Source organism: Oncorhynchus nerka, linkage group LG13, assembly GCF_034236695.1.
Source record: "Oncorhynchus nerka isolate Pitt River linkage group LG13, Oner_Uvic_2.0, whole genome shotgun sequence".
NCBI classification, from domain to species: domain Eukaryota; kingdom Metazoa; phylum Chordata; class Actinopteri; order Salmoniformes; family Salmonidae; genus Oncorhynchus; species Oncorhynchus nerka.
This window is the reverse complement of record NC_088408.1, coordinates 74,157,499-74,177,876: the sequence shown is the minus strand read 5'-3', so window position 1 is coordinate 74,177,876 and position 20,378 is coordinate 74,157,499. Positions and strand designations below refer to the sequence as shown.

The following is a 20,378-nucleotide window of genomic DNA, read 5'->3' as shown; positions in this document are numbered from 1 at the left end:
TGAATGCTACTAATTTTAATTAAGTTATAGTGAGGGTCATACAACGCAGTTTGATTTGAATAACTTATGGTTTCTCCTGATATTTGAGTAGCTTAATAAATGTTTTTATTGGTAAATAATATATCTGGTTATTTTAGGATCTTCTGATCTGAACCCTGTGTTAAATGAAACAGAGGAAGAACCATGAAGTTGTTACTCTAGACTTGGTCACCAAGGGCCTTGTTATACTGATCACTGATCAGTTTTTTCCAATCTTTTTTTTTTATGGTGGTAAGACTTTACCTCCTCCTTTGGCAGCATAGAACTGCCCTGCCAATCAGATTATAGGCTGCAGGATACATGGAAAGAAAAAATAAATGCAGCAAAAGAAAAAAGGAACCTGTACAGTAGCAGCATTGAAACCCGTCTCCCTTGTTTGTTCACCATTTATCCTGCTGGCCCACTAGGCCAAATAGAACACATTACAGTACTCATAAATAATTTGCCCCACTGCCCTACTTTGCAAGCTTCCAAAACATCACTTTAGAGACTGTTCAGAGTCCAAACACTGTTCCACTGTATATCTCAAATCTCTGCCTTCCTGAGCTGTCCAAAGATTTTCCCAAAAAACTCACACTCTGCCAACACATACTGGATTAGTTTACTATTCAGACATTCCTGCTTTTAACACTAAAATAAAACACTTTTTTTAGGTGAACAAACCACTCTAATGATTTACTTGCCTTCATTCTAAATACAATACTTTCTGAAAATTTTGTTGACAGAGATTTCAACTTCACTGTGGCTTTTTTTTACTAGCAGGAGGTCTAATCCCAGAGAAACTTTTACCAAAAATATTCACAATATTTTAAGGACTATGTTACTTTAGTGTCAGAGTTACTTGAATTATTATCAGACACACCCTATAAAATAATGCTGGCAATAGACTTTACATTCAACACTTTATCCCAGACAGAACCTTCCATCCCCCCACACAGCCCCTCTCTCTCAACCCTACTCTATTCTCCCTCAGCCTCAGCCACTGACCCATGGTGATGTCACTGACAGGCCAACACTTCATAAGGGCATGGGGACCAAAGGAGGCCAATGTTAAATGCTATCTCCTCTCCTTGTGCAGGCAGCTGGGTGCTTAAAGGAGAGAGGCCCCTGTCATTGTTGGCTGACCCCAGCAGAAGGAGAGAGCCACAGGCCACTAACAGAGCATGACTCAGTCAGCGTTCACTCAGCAGCGGCTTTTCACACAAATGTCACTCTGCTTTGTCAATTACCAATACAAACATTCTCCCTCTCTCTCTCAAACTCTCTATCCCATTCTACAGTCACTCGTTCTTTCTTCCCAAGCTAACACAAATACTCTCTCACGCTCTCTTTTTCTCTCATGTAAACACAAATACCCACTGCTGCTGATAGCAGTGTAAGAGGAAGTTAAAACCAATCTTATTCAAACTGACTTCATATATTTGATTAGCTCTTTACATTGAGTTGACCTAAAATCATGTTGTGTTGATGCTGAGTAAAGTGTGAATGTTCCCTCTTATTGTTTTCTTAACCAGAACAGAAGACTGGCAGTGATATGTCAGTGAGTGGAAAAGCAGATTCCTTGTGACCTTAAATGGAACACACAGCTCATAAAAGCCTTGATGCTTACTTGGCCTTGTTCCTGTCTGCCGTGGCTAATCATTTCATTACATAGACACAGACTTAATGAAAACCTCTGAGACTGTATCCAGGTAACCCTGCAGTCTCAGGGAATGGTAACAAAGGCTCTAATAAGGCCAGATGGTCTGCCTCCAGGTTCCTATTAAACCCTAGCCAGAGTGCAGGAAACACACACACCGACACACACACACACACACTGACACACACACCGACACACACACTCTGGAAAATGCCCAACTTTAATTTTCTTAATTATCTATGGAAAGTTTCCCATGGAAAAACATTTGGACAGTTAAATAGGTCATAGTTAGAGTGAGCCAGACAAGGAAACAACACTGAAGTGAAAGGAGCAAGAAGATACTAAAATGTTGTGTATAAGATTACACAAGTTATTTCCATGATTCATTTCATAATGTATTTTTTAGTTCAGTGTTCAGACATGCTCAAGGACCGAAATCACAACATGTTATTTGTCTGTCTGTAAGTAGCACAGAGTTCACATAGAAACATTTGTACTGTTTGTTTTCAAAGCACACAGTGTTGGTATCACAATGAGTAAATCAGTAGATTATGTTAGTGCTATAGTATTGTACCTGCTCTTAGACCTATTTAAATCCTGTAAGATTATACACCCCGTTTATCTCTCTGTGTCTCTCATTTTTCAGAATCAAACGTTCAGATAATAGACTCTTGTTTTCTTAAGTTATCACTACCCCCTTTGTGTGCTGCCCTCCACATCCTGGAACCACACTATTATTTCCTCCAAGGCCAAGAAGGCAGAATTGTATTATTTGTCTGACTGTTGATCACATCTGGTGTATACGCTCCTCGCCTCAATAACACTACATCACACATGATCACACTGACCTCCTCCAAGCACATCAAGGACATATTAGAAAAGGTCATTCAGACCCAATGTACACACAAACGCTTCCAAAGAGGGTGGACAGCACAGTAGCTGTAGCCTCTTATCAAATATTTGCCTGCACTGATAGATGCACATCTCCAACAAAAGGAGTGGACTGCTGTAATGATTATGATGTAAGACTGTTCTAGTGTGTAGGGTGTTGCAGGGAAACCAGCAGCTCTACAGTACAGTCAATCATCTTCATCTGACGGAGGGAGGCAGGCGGTCTGACAATGGACACTTATCCAGGAAGAAGGCCGACCACTAACGGAGCATAAAGCCTTGTATTCCCATGCTGTCTGTCTGTCTCTACTGCTGCCGGCCTACTGCTGGCATTAAGTCACCGTCTGAGTCTCTCTGCTGCAGATGAAACCCAATAAGACGTAGCTAATATAGAAAGAAGAAGTGAGTCGTAAGAGTACAGTACGTGGGTGAGAAGAAAATACCCAGGATAGCATATGGTCTGCCTTTGGTGTATCATATTGTGATTGTCTTGTGTATGTATGTATAAGACATTGATTGTTGTATGTATTGGGTGTATGCGAGATCAGGGAGATGTACCTGTCCAGAGTAGTTTAATAGGAAATGGAACTTTACTAATTAGCTTATTTTATGAAACAAACAACTCTTTTTTTTCTGTAATAGAACCCCACAGTGGAGGTGTCATAATACCAATCAAACCTAGCGGTCAAACAGGAAAATGGTTCCAATCATTTTCCCACCATTTATTATTCCCATAGGTAATTTTAGAAACACTTAACATAGGGGCTGTGTTTCATGTAGGTTTATCCTGGCGTGGCGTTTTGATAACCATGTAAATCTCTCTAGGACAAGGTGACTTTTATCAATATATTAAGCACTATTTACGCTCAGATTAGAAAATGTGAATTAGAATCAAAGTAGACATCAGGCAAGATTACAAATCCCTGCAAGCTCCTGTCTTGTCCAGATCATCATGTCATTAGTAGTTCTTTATGATGGCCACATTAGCAGCTAATTAGCATTCATTTTTTGTCATGGGAAATACAGGTGAATATATTGATAAAAGTCACTTTGTCCTAGAGAGATTTACACGTTATCTAAACGTCATGCCAGGATAAACTTTCATGAAACACAGACCCTATTTTAAGTGTTTCTAAAAATCCCCTATAGGAAAAATGATTGGAACTATTTCCTTGTATGATGCTAGGTTTTAATGCTGTGATACTCTATTGTTTTCCACTACCATTGCTGCATTCCCCCCTTCCTTTATTAAATGTCATCTTTGATGCTTTTCTTAAATTGTATGTTGAGGCATCACTGGCTTGAGCACCCTTAATTATGTATTTTTTTTTAAATTGTATAATAATTTCAATCAATCAACAAGAGAAAAGAAAAGGCAATGTAAAGAGGGTGCCTTGCTGTGGCTGCTGGGGGTATGACAGTTACACCAGGAGTGGTCAGAGGCAGTTGGAACCGGTCTAGGGAGTCAGAGCTGTATGCATATCCTCACAGAGGGGCTTTGTTCATGGTCTAGTCAAGTACAACAGAGGGATTTAATGTTGGGCTACAGATAAAACACATCTAAACATGAACGGCTTTAGGGAAGAGAGGACAATCCCACTTGAATAGATTATTTAATCTATGACATTAAAAATATAACTTAAACAATGCAAAATATTACTTGCATCATGGTTGCATTATTATTACGCAGACATGCAAATGCACAACCACAATGTTAATAAAACAAGCAATAGCATCAACTGAAATGAGGCTCTTTGGATGAGTCAGTATAGACACTCAGCTCAGGCATTGTAGGTGTAAGGAGAGGCTCTCCATAGGTTATAGCTGTTCAATACTTAGCAGGCCTCTCATCAGCAGCAGTGAGTTATCTGATCATTGCCATTCATCTGGCTGTAGTCAGTCAGCTCTCGTACATTACCCATCTGAGAGCCTGCCTGCCAAATGCTACTGCATTGTACTGTACTGTAGTGTGGGATAGGACCATAGGAATTAAGCAGCTGCAGAGTGTCCATTAAAAGTCCACATAGTTTGTAACTTCCGTAGGCATTCATACAGCATCCATGGATGTATTTATTCTGGATTTAAATCATCAAAGAGGAGGTCCTAAGGCAATCAATAAACCAGACTACTGTATCATCCAGGCAGGTCTCCAGTCATAGCTGCAGTAAAGGCAGCAGGCAACTGGATACCGTTCTGGCTGAGCAGACAGGTAATTTCCTGGATGTTCTTACATAAACTCTTAGGATCACAGAGGGGGCCGTAGGTCAGACATTTCCAGCAGCCACAAGAGGAATACTGGCCTGGCCAACAGGCCACCATGGAAACCAGAATCCACGAGAAGAGCCAACCAGGCCGGGCTGAGGCTCACCTAGAATGGAAGAACAGTTAGACACGATCGGTAAATATGTGGCCCTTGGCCTCTGTGTTACCTGGCTGGAGGTCTTTGCAGACCCCAAGGTTCTCCAGCAGGTCTGTAACATTCTCCCTGGCGCACACACCCACGCGCTCTGCCACCCCTGACGATGCTGGGTACTTTTCAGCGAGCTGAAGCAATGTAATGTAATGTATGGAAGCCGAGATGCTGACATCACAGATGGTTCTGCAAACACGTTGGCCTCATCCTGCTCATAGAGACTAGCACACCTGTGAAACACAGAGTGAACGATGAACAACAACAAAAAGAAAATAAGACTGAATGACAAAATACATATTCTGTAGTGATGAGCGATTAACCGAAATATCGGCTATTTTTCGTTTTTTAAACAAGTAATTGACCGACATCGGTTCAATTATTTAAATTCCATTTGGTTCGTTTTTTTTCAACGGGCTCAATGGGCACATTATGCTGCAGTTTCTCTAGAGATAAATCAGATCAAGCCCGAACTGTGCAATGTCGTAAGGAGTTGTAGTTTCCAACAGACCAATGTTCTGCATAGTTTAGCACAGAAAACCTGATAATTAACTACAATGACCATACTCCATTGCTTCTGTCTCTTATCTAGCAGGCGTAAAATAAACACAGACAGGACAAATAGCCATGCAATAGATTAGGGTCAATGTAGTTAATTATCAGGGCTCTTATAAGTTATAAATCATGGCATAGAGAGCAGTTGCTTCATGAGGTATTGGTATTCAGCAGTCAAATGTATGCCTTACTTACTTTGAAGAACTACTAAAATAGTGATTTTTGTCAGACAGATGAGATGATGACTTGGAATTAAATAACACATTATTAATTGTTTTATTCTGTGTTGTTACAGCATTCAACTCACATAATGCATATTGCATTTAATGTAAAAATAAAAACAAGAATAGAAGGCGAAACAGTGATATGTTTTTAAATAATTGAACCAACCTCAAAAAACACTAAATTGCTCACCGCTAATATTCTGTTTACATGAGCTTGTTAATTGCCTGTGAGTGCGGTAACTCACCCAGTGTCCCTGGCCTCCCTCAGTACAGTTCTCTGGTCAGACTGGGGAAGGTGACACAGCAACACTTCCAGGGCACCAGCATTATCCCAGTATTCCTCCAGCAGCAGCTCCAGCAGGAAGGGCAGAGCCTGATTGACCTGAATCAGGTACAAGCTCCTCTCCCTTCCTGCTCTCCTGGCCTACTCTCGTCCTGCAGCAGGTAAAGCACTGTGTTGATCAGCATGCATAGGAAGCACAAGTAGAGGATATTATCATGATGAGATGAGATAAACGACAGCAGATTGTGAAAAGGTCAGTAGGTATAGTATACTGTACTTTTTAATCTACGACCCTGCTCTAGATCTCTACCTGGTGCTGAAGACAGGGAGAGGAGTGTGGTCCCTCAGGGCCGTGCTCAGTGAGGGGGTCCCAGCCAGACAGGCCCCAGGCAATCCTGAGAGCCTCAGGGGCCTTCGGGGCCAGGTGGACCTCCAACAGACTGCACCAGCGAGAAAACAGAGATGTCTGAAGATTGAGATAGAGGGAGAAGAAAAAGACTCTGAAGGCTTCTGCATGTTTTTTGTGTCTCTGACACCATAATGACATGTTATTGTACAGTGTAATAAATCATGGCAAAAACAGAGAAGAGTGTGGTGTGCTGAATCTGTATCCTGACCTTTGGGAGAGTAGCAGGCTGGCATCCCACAGGGTCTGGGAGAGGAACTCTGTACCCCCTTCTGTTGCCCGCCAGGGCCACCAGCAGCAGCTCCACACACTCCAGCAGGACTGGACCATCCAGTGTGGGAGAAGGAGATGGGTCCTGGGACAGAGTCATCACTGCCACTAGGGCTGTCAGATACAGTATATCCTGCTGTACTCCACACTCTGGTCTAACAGCGCCTCCTTCAGGACGGAGCAGAGTGCAACGTTAAACACCATTCAACATAACACACAGCAAGATCAGGTCAGCATTGTCAATTCAGGAATGTGGAGTCATTAAAGGGACTAAAAGGGCAGCCAATAGGTGGGGACACTTAGCTTTCCAGGAACTGAAGGAGGTGTAACACAGGCACGGACACAAGCAGATTGATTGGACCTATGGGGCTTTTATCAAAGGCAAAATAATGTTTTCTTTATATAGAGGAAGGATCAAGAGCTCTTATCAGACTATGCTACAGGAAACATTTGCGGACTGAAAGGCAGATCCCTATTTGGTCACCAATGGGTTATGGAGAGAATGTGGTGCAGTGTTGACTTAGTTTTCTTTAATAAAACAATCTCAGCAAACCCATAATGACTTTGACACAACAGAGAAAAAGGACGGATATCCTTGACTGGTCTTGTTCAGGTCTGCCTGATTAGTTAGTATATAATAGCTGTGAGCTGATACACACCCATTTCAGCCCCATATGCAGCTTGATTTCAGCCCCATGCAGCAGTGTGTTTTAAGTCAAACTTATCTTTAATGCCTTGGTTTCCTCATATTGTGCGTTGAAAACTAGTTCATGAGAACTGTCAGTAGGTTTTGGGCAGAGGGACTTTCCCAGCATGCTCAAGTCCATACCGGCATTCATGTCTCACCTGCAGTGCCATCTGCAGCACCTGTTGCATGCTGGACCCAAACCATCGCCGCCCAACTGACCAATGGCAGCCTCAGATCGGAGCTCTCAGAGGATAAACACCCCCAAACCCACTTGCGCTCTGCACACAAGAAGTCGATAGAGCCGGAAGGAGGTGCACCCAACTTGTAAGGTTCACAAATCATGTCATAAACCTTCTGTATGGTGGGATGGTTAACACAAATACAATGTGGTTAGTTAGCACATCATGACTGAACTGTGTTTCTGGAAAAGTGTGAGTGAGTTGAGTGAGTGAGTGAGTGAGTGAGTGAGTGAGTGAGTGAGTGAGTGAGTGAGTGAGTGAGTGAGTGAGTGAGTGAGTGAGTGAGTGAGTGAGTGAGTGAGTGAGTGAGTGAGTGAGTGAGAGAGAGAAAGCGAGAGAGATACTTGGAGCCTGTGGTGAGTGCAGCTCTGCCTGGAGTACATTACTCAGCTGGTTGAGGAACCCCTGTGAGCAGCGCCCCCACAGCATGCCAGTCACTCCCAGGTAGGCCCCCCGCACCAGTGGGAAATGTTGAACCTCCATCACCAGCCATAGTCTGGACTCTACATAGCCCACCACATCACATCAGGGAGAGGGCTGGGGAAATAGAAAACAGATGATAAAACCTGACAATCACTGAATTAAAAATAACATGAATTAAAGGATCTCTATGACCTCAATGGAATCTTTCCCTTTTATTCTGTTCTGTAAACCCTCAGCTGTGTGCATAGAGCTCAGTCCAGGATGGCCAAGGCTTTGGAGGTCTAGATCCTCACACTGCAGATGAGACTGGCAGCCAGATGGAGCAGGGGAATCAGGAAGTCTGACAGAGCCCTGGGAACAAAGATTACATGGATCACTTTCCATAATGCAGGGGGACGGACGCACAGAACACTGTAAATGATTATGTGCCTAACTGAGCATACAGGTTTGTCATCCTTTAACAGGATGACAGAAGTTTGTTTTTGAAAGAAAAGCACATTTTTTGTCCATTAAAATATCAAATAGATCAGAAATACAGTGTAGACATTGTTAATTTTGTAAATGACTATTGTAGCTGGAAACGGCTGATTTTTAATGGAATATCTACATAGGCGTACAGAGGCCCATTATCAGCAACCATCACTCCTGTGTTCCAATGGCACGTTGTGTTAGCTAATCCAAGTTTATCATTTTAAAAGGCTAATTGATCATTAGAAAACCCTTTTGCAATTATGTTAGCACAGCTGAAAAATGTTGTGCTGATTAAAGAAGCAATACAACTGGCCTTCTTTAGACTAGTTGAGTATCTGGAGCATCAGCATTTGTGGGTTCGATTACAGGCTCAAAATGGCCAGAAACAAAGAACTATCTTCTGAAACTCGTCAGTTTATCTGCCGTTTCCAGCTACAATAGTCATTTACAACATTAACAACGTCTACACTGTATTTCTGATCAATTTGATGTTATTGTAATGGACAAAAAATTGATTTTCTTTCAAAAACAATGACATTTCTAATTGACCCCAAACTTTTTAACAGTAGTGTACATAATCACCTGTTTCATTGAGTAGGGATCATTTTGCTTGTCTGAGGAAATGTAATAATGACATGAAAACAGTAATCACCCTGTTTGGTCTTGGACCCCTCTCAGGGTAGAGGGAGGGGTACAGGCGGAGCCGGGCCTCCTCTAGGGACCGTGTAAGTTCCCTGCCGCCCCCCTCAACTCCCCCAGGAGGAAGGGCTGCAAGGCAGGGTACTGGGTGAAGAAGGCAGGAGGGGAGACATGACATCAAATCAAATCAAATCTTATTTGTCACATACACATGGTTAGCAGATGTTAGTGCGAGTGTAGCGAAATGCTTGTGCTTCTAGTTCCAACAATGCAGTAATAACCAACAAGTAATCTAGCTAACAATTTCAAAACTACTACCTCATAGACACAAGTGTAAGGGGATAAAGAATATGTACATAAAGATATATGAATGAGTGATGATACAGAGCGGCATAGGCAAGATACAGTAGATGGTATTGAGTGCAGTATATACATATGAGATGAGTATGTAAACAAAGTGGCATAGTTAAAGTGGCTAGTGATACATGTATTACATAAGGATGCAGTAGATGATATAGAGTACAGTATATACGTATACATATGAGATGAATAATGTAGGGTATGTAAACATTATATTAGGTAGCATTGTTTAAAGTGGCTAGTGATATATTTTACATCATTTCCCATCAATTCCCATTATTAAAGTGGTTGGAGTTGAGTCAGTGTGTTGGCAGCAGCCACTCAATGTTAGTGGTGGCTGTTTAACAGTCTGATGGCCTTGAGATTGAAGCTGTTTTTCAGTCTCTCGGTCCCAGCTTTGATGCACCTGTACTGACCTCGCCTTCTGGATGATAGCGGGGTGAACAGGCAGTGGTTCGGGTGGTTGTTGTCCTTGATGATCTTTATTGCCTTCCTGTGACATGGGGTGGTGTAGGTGTCCTGGAGGGCAGGTAGTTTGCCCCCGGTGATGCGTTGTGCAGACCTCACTACCCTCTGGAGAGCCTTACGGTTGTGGGCGGAGCAGTTGCCGTACCAGGCGGTGATACAGCCCGACAGGATGCTCTCGATTGTGCATCTGTAGACGTTTGTGAGTGCTTTTGGTGACAAGACTAATTTCTTCAGCCTCCTGAGGTTGAAAAGGCGCTGCTGCGCCTTCTACACGATGCTGTCTGTGTGGGTGGACCAATTCAGTTTGTCTGTGATGTGTACGCCGAGGAACATAAAACTTACTACCCTCTCCACTACTGTTCCATCGATGTGGATAGGGGGTGTTCCCTCTGCTGTTTGCTGAAGTCCACAATCATCTCCTTAGTTTTGTTGACGTTGAGTGTGAGGTTATTTTCCTGACACCACACCTCCCTGTAGGCTGTCTCGTCGTTGTTGGTAATCAAGCCTACCACTGTTGTGTCGTCCACAAACTTGATGATTGAGTTGGAGGCGTGCGTGGCCACGCAGTCGTGGGTGAACAGGGAGTACAGGAGAGGGCTCAGAACGCACCCTTGTGGGGCCCCAGTGTTGAGGATCAGCGGGGTGGAGATGTTGTTGCCTACCCTCACCACCTGGGGGCGGCCCGTCAGGAAGTCCAGTACCCAGTTGCACAGGGCGGGGTCAAGACCCAGGGTCTCGAGCTTGATGACGAGCTTGGAGGGCACTATGGTGTTAAATGCCGAGCTGTAGTCGATGAACAGCATTCTCACATAGGTATTCCTCTTGTCCAGATGGGTTAGGGCAGTGTGCAGTGTGGTTGAGATTGCATCGTCTGTGGACCTAATTGGGCGGTAAGCAAATTGGAGTGGGTCTAGGGTGTCAGGTAGGGTGGAGGTGATTATGGTCCTTGACTAGTCTCTCAAAGCACTTCATGATGACGGAAGTGAGTGCTACGGGGCAGTAGTCGTTTAGCTCAGTTACCTTAGCTTTCTTGGGAACAGGAACAGTGGTGGCCCTCTTGAAGCATGTGGGAACAACAGACTGGGATAGGGATTGATTGAATATGTCCGTAAACACACCAGCCAGCTGGTCTGCGCATGCTCTGAGGGCGCGGCTGCTCACGTCGGCTGCAGTGAAGGAGAGTCCGCATGTTTTAGTTGCGGGCAGTGTCAGTGGCACTGTATTGTCCTCAAAGCGGGCAAAAAAGTTATTTAGTCTGCCTGGGAGCAAGACATCCTGGTCCGTGACAGTGCTGGTTTTCTTTTTGTAATCCGTGATTGACTGTAGACCCTGCCACATACCTCTTGTGTCTGAGCCGTTGAATTGAGATTCTACTTTGTCTCTATACTGACGCTTAGCTTGTTTGACATGCTGGGTGGAGTCCTCCTCACCCCCAGAGCACTGACCCAGCATCCTGGAGCACAGAGCGCCTGTGCATGGGAAAGAGTTCAGTCAGAGGGCGCACAATAACAAATCAATCATTTAACATGTATGTCTGATAGCTACATGAAACAAATTGGAGCAGACCACTCAAGTGGGCCTAATAGATTTTTGCCCGGTCTATATAGTTACATTTTTGATTTGGTCAGTTTCAGACAATACAAATTACACTGAAATGTGAGATTTGACTCTGTGTGTGTGCATTACAGTTGTCAGAGGAGAGGAGGTCTTACAGTAGGGCAGCATTCCTCATGGTCCAGCAGTGGGAGCTGAGAAGGGTCAGGGACAGCATTGCCACAGCCTGGGTAAACTGCAGCACAACTACCCTCAGCCCAGAGCCCCGTACCAGGGCCTGTAGGGTGTTGACTGCACACACCTGGGGGAGAGGAGGGGGAAAGCCAACATTAGACAGAATGCTAACTGACCTGTACTTGAGTATCCCTATGGCTGTGCATCTCATCTGTGTTGGTGGTGGGTAACGTGCATGTACAGTGCCTTCAGAAAGTATTCATACCCTCTTGATTTTTTCCACATTTTGTGTTGCAGCCTGAATTTACAATGTATTCAATTTAGATATTTTGTCACTGGCCTACACGCAATATCCCATAATGTCAAACTGGAATGATGTTTTATTTTTATTTTTCCTAATTAATAAAAAATGAAAAGCCTTGAGTGAATAAGTATTCAACTCCTTTGTTATGATTAGCCAAAATAAGTCAAAAAGTAAAAATATGCAAACAAGTGACATAATAAGTTGCACGGACTCGATCTGTGTCCAATAATAGTGTTTAACAGGATTTTTGAATGACTACCTCATCTCTGTACCCCACACATAAAAGTATCTATAAGGTCCCTCAGTCGAGCAGTGAATTTTAAACACAGATTCAACCCCAAAGACCAAGAAGATTTTCCAATAGCTCACAAAGGGCACCTATTGATAGACAGGTAAAAATAATAACCCTTTGAGCATAGTGGTGTCGTGTCTTTGGCATCATTAAAGATGAAGACTGTTTATCAAATCAATTCTCTAATTATTATTACGTGATTAAACTAATCATGTACATTTAATTAACTAGAAAGTCGGGGCACCACGGAAAATCTTCAGATTACAAAGTTATACTTTTCTGAATATAACTGTTCAGATATTTTAATATCTGATTAATTAGTCTTTTATTAATGAATTATTCTTTACCTAACGTCAGTCTCATCTGAACGTTGTAAATTATTGGTTATCTGCACGAACTCAGCTTTTACTACAAATCCTCTATACACCAATTGGCTTAATCATTTATTTACTAACTAACTAAATAATCACAGAAACACATAAACAAACAAACAGTAGATATTGGTTACTAACAATGATAGGGAAGATTCCCTAGTGGGCTAAACCGATATGACGGCTAGGTGGACAAGGGGGAAGGGGGTGTGGACTGAGAGAGAGAGGGATAGACAAAATGGATTCATTACACAGTCTATAATCATATACTTTGAAATGCTAATCCTTCGCACATGAACTGCACATGAACTCATTCAAGAATAATTGCAAGTACATTGGTAAGGGTGTGTAGATTGGTAAAAAAAAAAAAAAAATCAATTTTTAATTGAGGCAGTAACATAACAAGATGTGGAATAAGAGGTATGAATACTTTTTGAAGGCACTGTATATCTGGCTAACTTATGTTTGGTGCATTGATGATGTGTGTTACCTGTGGCAGGACCAGTGTCTTGTCCCAGTCCTGGGGCAGAGGGGCTCTGGCTGTGCCCAGCAGGGTGTGTATGCTGTGGGCCAGGAGGGACAGAGCCTTACTGGCCTCTTCTGCTGACACCACTCACAGGATGAGCATGGGCAGTCCTGCCGCCCGCCGGGTCATTGACGTACAGCGAGACTGCAACACCTCTAGGCCCTGGAGAGAAAACCAGTTAGCAGTTTAGCACACACATGGTTTAACCATACTAGCTAAATATGCACGCAACATGATTGTTGAAGGTAAATTAGATATGAATTGTCAGAGAATGATGCTGTACATCCCGTACACTGTTATGTCCGGAGGAAAAAGGGTGAGGCTTGCAAGTGTAACGGATGTGAAACGGCTAGCTTAGTTAGCGGTGGTGCACGCTAAATAGCGTTTCAATCGGTGACGTCACTTGCTCTGAGACCTTGAAGTAGTAGTTCCCCTTGCACTGCAAGGGCCGTGGCTTTTGTTGAGCGATGGGTAACGATGCTTCGTGGGTGACTGTTGTTGAGGTGTGCAGAGGGTCCCTGGTTCCGGCCCGGGTATGGGCGAGGGGGCGGTCTAAAGTTATACTGTTACACAAGCTGAAGAACACCATCCCAACCGTGAAGCACGGGGGTGGCAGCATCATGTTGTGGGGGTGCTTTGCTGCAGGAGGGACTGGTGCACTTCACAAAATAGATGGCATCATGAGGCAGGAAAATTATGTAGATTTATTGAAGCAACATCTAAGACATCAGTCAGGAAGTTAAAGCTTGGATGCAAATGGGTTTTCAAAATGGACAATGACCCCAAGCATACTTCCAAAGTTGTGGCAAAATGGCTTAAGGACAACAAAGTCAAGGTATTGGAGTGGCCATCACAAAGCCCTGACCTCAATCCTATAGAAAATGTGTGGGCAGAACTAAAAAAGCATGTGTGAGCAAGGAGGCCTAAAACAGGAGGCACACACCAGCTCTGTCAGGAGGTATGGGCCAAAATTCATCCAACTTATTGTGGGAAACTTGTGGAAGGCTACCTGAAACATTTGACCCAAGTTAAAACAATTTAAAGGCAATGCTACCAAATACTAATTGAGTCTATGTAAACCTCTGACCTACTGGGAATGTGATGAAATAAATAAAAGCTGAAATAAATCCTTCTCTCCACTATTATTCTGACATTTCACTTTCTTACAATAAAGTGGTGATCCTAACTGACCTAAAACAGTACATTTTTACTGGGATTAAATGTCAGGAATTGTGAAAAACTGAGTTTAAATATATTTGGCTAAAGTGTATGTAAACTTCTGACTTCAACTGTATGTGTATTAAAGTAGTCAAAAGTTAAGCATTTGGTCCCATATTCATAGCACGCAATGACTACATCAAACTTGTGACTACAAACTTGTTGGATGCATTTGCTGTTTGTTTAGGTAATATTTCAGATTATTTTGTGCCCAATAGAAATGAATGGTACATAATGTATTGTGTCATTTTGGAGTCACTTTTATTGTAAATAAGAATATTTCTAAACACTTCTACATTAATGTGAATGCTACCATTATTACAGATAATCCTGAATGAATCGTAAATAATTATAATGAGTGAGAGAGTTACACAGACATAAATATCATATCCCTGTCACGTTCTGACCTTTGTTTCCTTTGTTTTGTATTTATTTAGTATGGTCAGGGCGTGAGTTGGGGTGGGCAGTCTATGTTTGTTTTTCTATGATTTGGGCATTTGTATGTTTCGGCCTAGTATGGTTCTCAATCAGAGGCAGGTGTCATTAGTTATCTCTGATTGAGAATCATACACCATACAAACGCTCCACACCGCATGGCCGCAGCCACCCTAATCTGGTGGTCCCAGCGCGCACGACCCACGTGGAGTTCCAGGTCTCCGGTAGCCTCTGGAACTGCCGATCTGCGGCCAACAAGGCAGAGTTCATCTCAGCCTATGTCTCCCTCCAGTCCCTCGACTTCTTGGCTCTGACGGAAACATGGATCACCACAGACAACACCGCTACTCCTACTGCTCTCTCTTCGTCCGCCCACGTGCTCTCGCACACCCCGAGAGCTTCTGGTCAGCGGGGTGGTGGCACCGGGATCCTCATCTCTCCCAAGTGGTCATTCTCTCTTTCTCCCCTTACCCATCTGTCTATCGCCTCCTTTGAATTCCATGCTGTCACAGTTACCAGCCCTTTCAAGCTTAACATCCTTATCATTTATCGCCCTCCAGGTTCCCTCGGAGAGTTCATCAATGAGCTTGATGCCTTGATAAGCTCCTTTCCTGAGGACGGCTCACCTCTCACAGTTCTGGGCGACTTTAACCTCCCCACGTCTACCTTTGACTCATTCCTCTCTGCCTCCTTCTTTCCACTCCTCTCCTCTTTTGACCTCACCCTCTCACCTTCCCCCTACTCACAAGGCAGGCAATACGCTCGACCTCATCTTTACTAGATGCTGTTCCTCCACTAACCTCATTGCAACTCCCTCCAAGTCTCCGACCACTACCTTGTATCCTTTTCCCTCTCGCTCTCATCCAACACTTCCCACACTGCCCCTACTCGGATGGTATCGCGCCGTCCCAACCTTCGCTCTCTCTCCCCCGCTACTCTCTCCTCTTCCATCCTATCATCTCTTCCCTCTGCTCAAACCTTCTCCAACCTATCTCCTGATTCTGCCTCCTCAACCCTCCTCTCCTCCCTTTCTGCATCCTTTGACTCTCTATGTCCCCTATCCTCCAGGCCGGCTCGGTCCTCCCCTCCCGCTCCGTGGCTCGACGACTCATTGCGAGCTCACAGAACAGGGCTCCGGGCAGCCGAGCGGAAATGGAGGAAAACTCGCCTCCCTGCAGACCTGGCATCCTTTCACTCCCTCCTCTCTACATTTTCCTCCTCTGTCTCTGCTGCTAAAGCCACTTTCTACCACTCTAAATTCCAAGCATCTGCCTCTAACCCTAGGAAGCTCTTTGCCACCTTCTCCTCCCTCTTGAATCCTCCTCCCCCCCCTCCTCCCTCTCTGCAGATGACTTCGTCAACCATTTTGAAAAGAAGGTCGACGACATCCGATCCTCGTTTGCTAAGTCAAACGACACCGCTGGTTCTGCTCACACTGCCCTACCCTGTGCTCTGACCTCTTTCTCCCCTCTCTCTCCAGATGACATCTCGCGTCTTGTGACGGCCGGCCGCCCAACAACCTGCCCGCTTGACCCTATCCCCTCCTCTCTTCTCCAGACCATCTCCGGTGACCTTCTCCCTTACCTCACCTCGCTCATCAACTCATCCCTGACCGCTGGCTACGTCCCTCCCGTCTTCAAGAGAGCGAGAGTTGCACCCTTCTGAAAAAACCTACACTCGATCCCTCCGATGTCAACAACTACAGACCAGTATCCCTTCTTTCTTTTCTCTCCAAAACTCTTGAACGTGCCGTCCTTGGCCAGCTCTCCCGCTATCTCTCTCAGAATGACCTTCTTGATCCAAATCAGTCAGGTTTCAAGACTAGTCATTCAACTGAGACTGCTCTTCTCTGTATCACGGAGGCGCTCCGCACTGCTAAAGCTAACTCTCTCTCCTCTGCTCTCATCCTTCTAGACCTATCGGCTGCCTTCGATACTGTGAACCATCAGATCCTCCTCTCCACCCTCTCCGAGTTGGGCATCTCCGGCGCGGCCCACGCTTGGATTGCGTCCTACCTGACAGGTCGCTCCTACCAGGTGGCGTGGCGAGAATCCGTCTCCTCACCACGTGCTCTCACCACTGGTGTCCCCCAGGGCTCTGTTCTAGGCCCTCTCCTATTCTCGCTATACACCAAGTCACTTGGCTCTGTCATAACCTCACATGGTCTCTCCTATCATTGCTATGCAGACGACACACAATTAATCTTCTCCTTTCCCCTTCTGACGACCAGGTGGCGAATCGCATCTCTGCATGTCTGGCAGACATATCAGTGTGGATGACGGATCATCACCTCAAGCTGAACCTCGGCAAGACGGAGCTGCTCTTCCTCCCGGGGAAGGACTGCCCGTTCCATGATCTCGCCATCACGGTTGACAACTCCATTGTGTCCTCGTCCCAGAGCGCTAAGAACCTTGGCGTGATCCTGGACAACACCCTGTCGTTCTCAAATAACATCAAGGCGGTGGCCCGTTCCTGTAGGTTCATGCTCTACAACATCCGCAGAGTACGACCCTGCCTCACACAGGAAGCGGCGCAGGTCCTAATCCAGGCACTTGTCATCTCCCGTCTGGATTACTGCAACTCGCTGTTGGCTGGGCTCCCTGCCTGTGCCATTAAACCCCTACAACTCATCCAGAACGCCGCAGCCCGTCTGGTGTTCAACCTTCCCAAGTTCTCTCACGTCACCCCGCTCCTCCGCTCTCTCCACTGGCTTCCAGTTGAAGCTCGCATCCGCTACAAGACCATGGTGCTTGCCTACGGAGCTGTGAGGGGAACGGCACCTCACTACCTCCAGGCTCTGATCAGGCCCTACACCCAAACAAGGGCACTGCGTTCATCCACCTCTGGCCTGCTCGCCTCCCTACCACTGAGGAAGTACAGTTCCCGCTCAGCCCAGTCAAAACTGTTCGCTGCTCTGGCCCCCCAATGGTGGAACAAACTCCCTCACGACGCCAGGACAGCGGAGTCAATCACCACCTTCCGGAGACACCTGAAACCCCACCTCTTTAAGGAATACCTAGGATAGGATAAAGTAATCCTTCTCCCCCTCCCCCCTTAAAAGACCTAGATGCACTATTGTAAAGTGGCTGTTCCACTGGATGTCATAAGGTGAAAGCACCAATTTGTAAGTCGCTCTGGATAAGAGCGTCTGCTAAATGACTTAAATGTAAATGTAAATGTAAATCATACTTAGGTAGCCTGGGTTGCACTGTTTGTTTGTGGGTGATTGTCTATGTTAGTTACTTGTGTCAGCACAGGTCTCATTTATTGTTTTTTGTATTCAGTGTTCAGCGCTTTCTTTTATTAAATACTCATCATGAACACATACTACGCCACATTTTGGTCCTCCGATCCTTCTCGCCTCTTCAGATGAAGAGGAGGACAACCTTGACAATCCCCCCCAAAAATGCTAACCTCCCCTGTTATTGTAATAGTGAGAGGTTAGCATGTCTTGTGGGTATGATATAACATGGAACTTAAAACGAGGCCAACAAGATCACTGTTCATATTGACAATGCCACTCACACTTAAACAGAAGACAAAAATGATGACCTCTGTGGAGGTCTGAAAATGAAAGCTGCTGAAACATTACTGCATTGCTAAAGAATACTTGTAACCATGGATTATTTTTTAGAACAATAAGATGTTTAATTTTCCACTATAGTGGACAAACAGGGTTGGATCTCTCTAAGAACCAAAAGGTGGTTGACTTTCGCCAGATGTTGAAACATCTGTAATGACATGATCAAACACATATTCAGGATAGCAAATGAGTTAATACTGATCATTGAAAACATCACCATGGAAACTCAAATGATTTATTATTGAAATAGCATGGGTGACCGAGAAAAACAAATTGGTACAATTTAAGGCCATGTGAAAATCAATAATTGCCTAGTTAAATAAAGGTTAAAAAAAATATTATAATAATAATGCAGGCACTAGGGATGGGGGTGTGAGAATGCAGGACTGGGCAGATGAGATGTAGTCGTTGTTTGTGTGCGTCTGTGTATGTTTGTATCTGGTGTGGGGACAATATGTGATGCCATCAAGAGACAGTGACACAAACGGCAAGTGGCTGTTCCACTGGATGTCATAAGGTGAAAGCACCAATTTGTAAGTCGCTCTGGATAAGAGCGTCTGCTAAATGACTTAAATGTAAATGTAAATGTAACAAGATGATAGGAACAGTCAGTGGTGGGCTTGAACCAGTCACTCAGAGACCGCAGATAATATACCACTGCTGCCACCAACATAGTGATTGAATGAGAACAGTCATTGCAGAGCTTGAAGCAGCAACCTTGTGGTTAAGGGGTAAAAATGTATTTATTTTATTTTACCTTTATTTAACCAGGTAGGCTAGTTGAGAACAAGTTCTCATTTACAACTGTGACCTGGCCAAGATAAAGCAAAACAGTTGGAGACGTACAACAACACAGAGTTACACATGGAATTAACAAACATACAGTCAATAATACAGTAGAAAAAGTCTATATACAGTGTGTGCAAATGAGGTAGGATAAGGGAGGTAAAGGCAATAAATAGGCCATGGTGGCAAAATAATTACAATATAGCAATTAAACACTGGAGTGATAGATGTGCAGAAGATTAATGTGCAAGTATGGATACTGGGGTGCAAAGGAGCAAGATAAATAAATACAGTATGGGGATGAGGTAGTTGGATGGGCTGTTTACAGATGGGCTATGTACACGTGCAGTGATCTGTGAGCTGCTCTGACAGCTGGTGCTTAAAGTTAGTGAGGGAAATACAAGACTCCAGCTTCAGTGATTTTTGCAGTTCGTTCCAGTCATTGCACTACCACATACTGCCTGTGCTACAAAATCCCAGATATTTTGGAAGAAGCAGTAGTACATCATTCATATACAGGTGAGGCTACACATGCTCTTCCCTACAACTGCCAGAGAAAACACATTAGGCACTTATTTTTTATATTTTTTATTCACATTAGGCACTTCCCAACCAGATTTACCGTGAGCACTCGTCAAGGTTGTTTATGAAGAGCTTCAAAGTAGTGCTGGCATCTGTGGGTATTTTATCCTCAGTGACCAGACAGTCTAGTACAGCTTTCATTTGATCTTCGACTGATCCAACAGGCACCATTGTTTGCTCATTCCTAAGGCTTTTGCTTCCTTCCTCGTGTTTTTCCTTGTCATTTTAACTCTACTATTGGAGCTGATGAATTGCCGCCATCTACTGTATAGGATTATACATTGGCTCAACAGATCATCTTTGCAACATTATGCTTTTGTTTTCATGTTGTGTTGCAAATTAATTCGAGTGCATGCAGAGATTATATATAATGTTGCATGTTGGTTTCAAGAAGTTAGCGTTCTTTAACAGTTGCATGATTATTTGTCTGTTTATATAGTACACAATCGGCTCCACAAGTGTCGCTGTTGACTGTCTTAACAGTAGCATGGCCTCAATGGAGCACGAGAGAATAAGTCATCGTATAAGCTGTGATTGGTTGACATGTC

The 20,378-nt window shown here is 44.2% G+C and overlaps 1 pseudogene; it reads right to left on the bottom strand.

The window, feature by feature from the left end:
* Positions 1–3,729: 3,729 nt before the first annotated feature.
* LOC115140584 (uncharacterized) lies at positions 3,730–14,202 on the bottom strand (annotated as a pseudogene).
* Between the last annotated feature and the right edge of the window lie 6,176 nt (positions 14,203–20,378).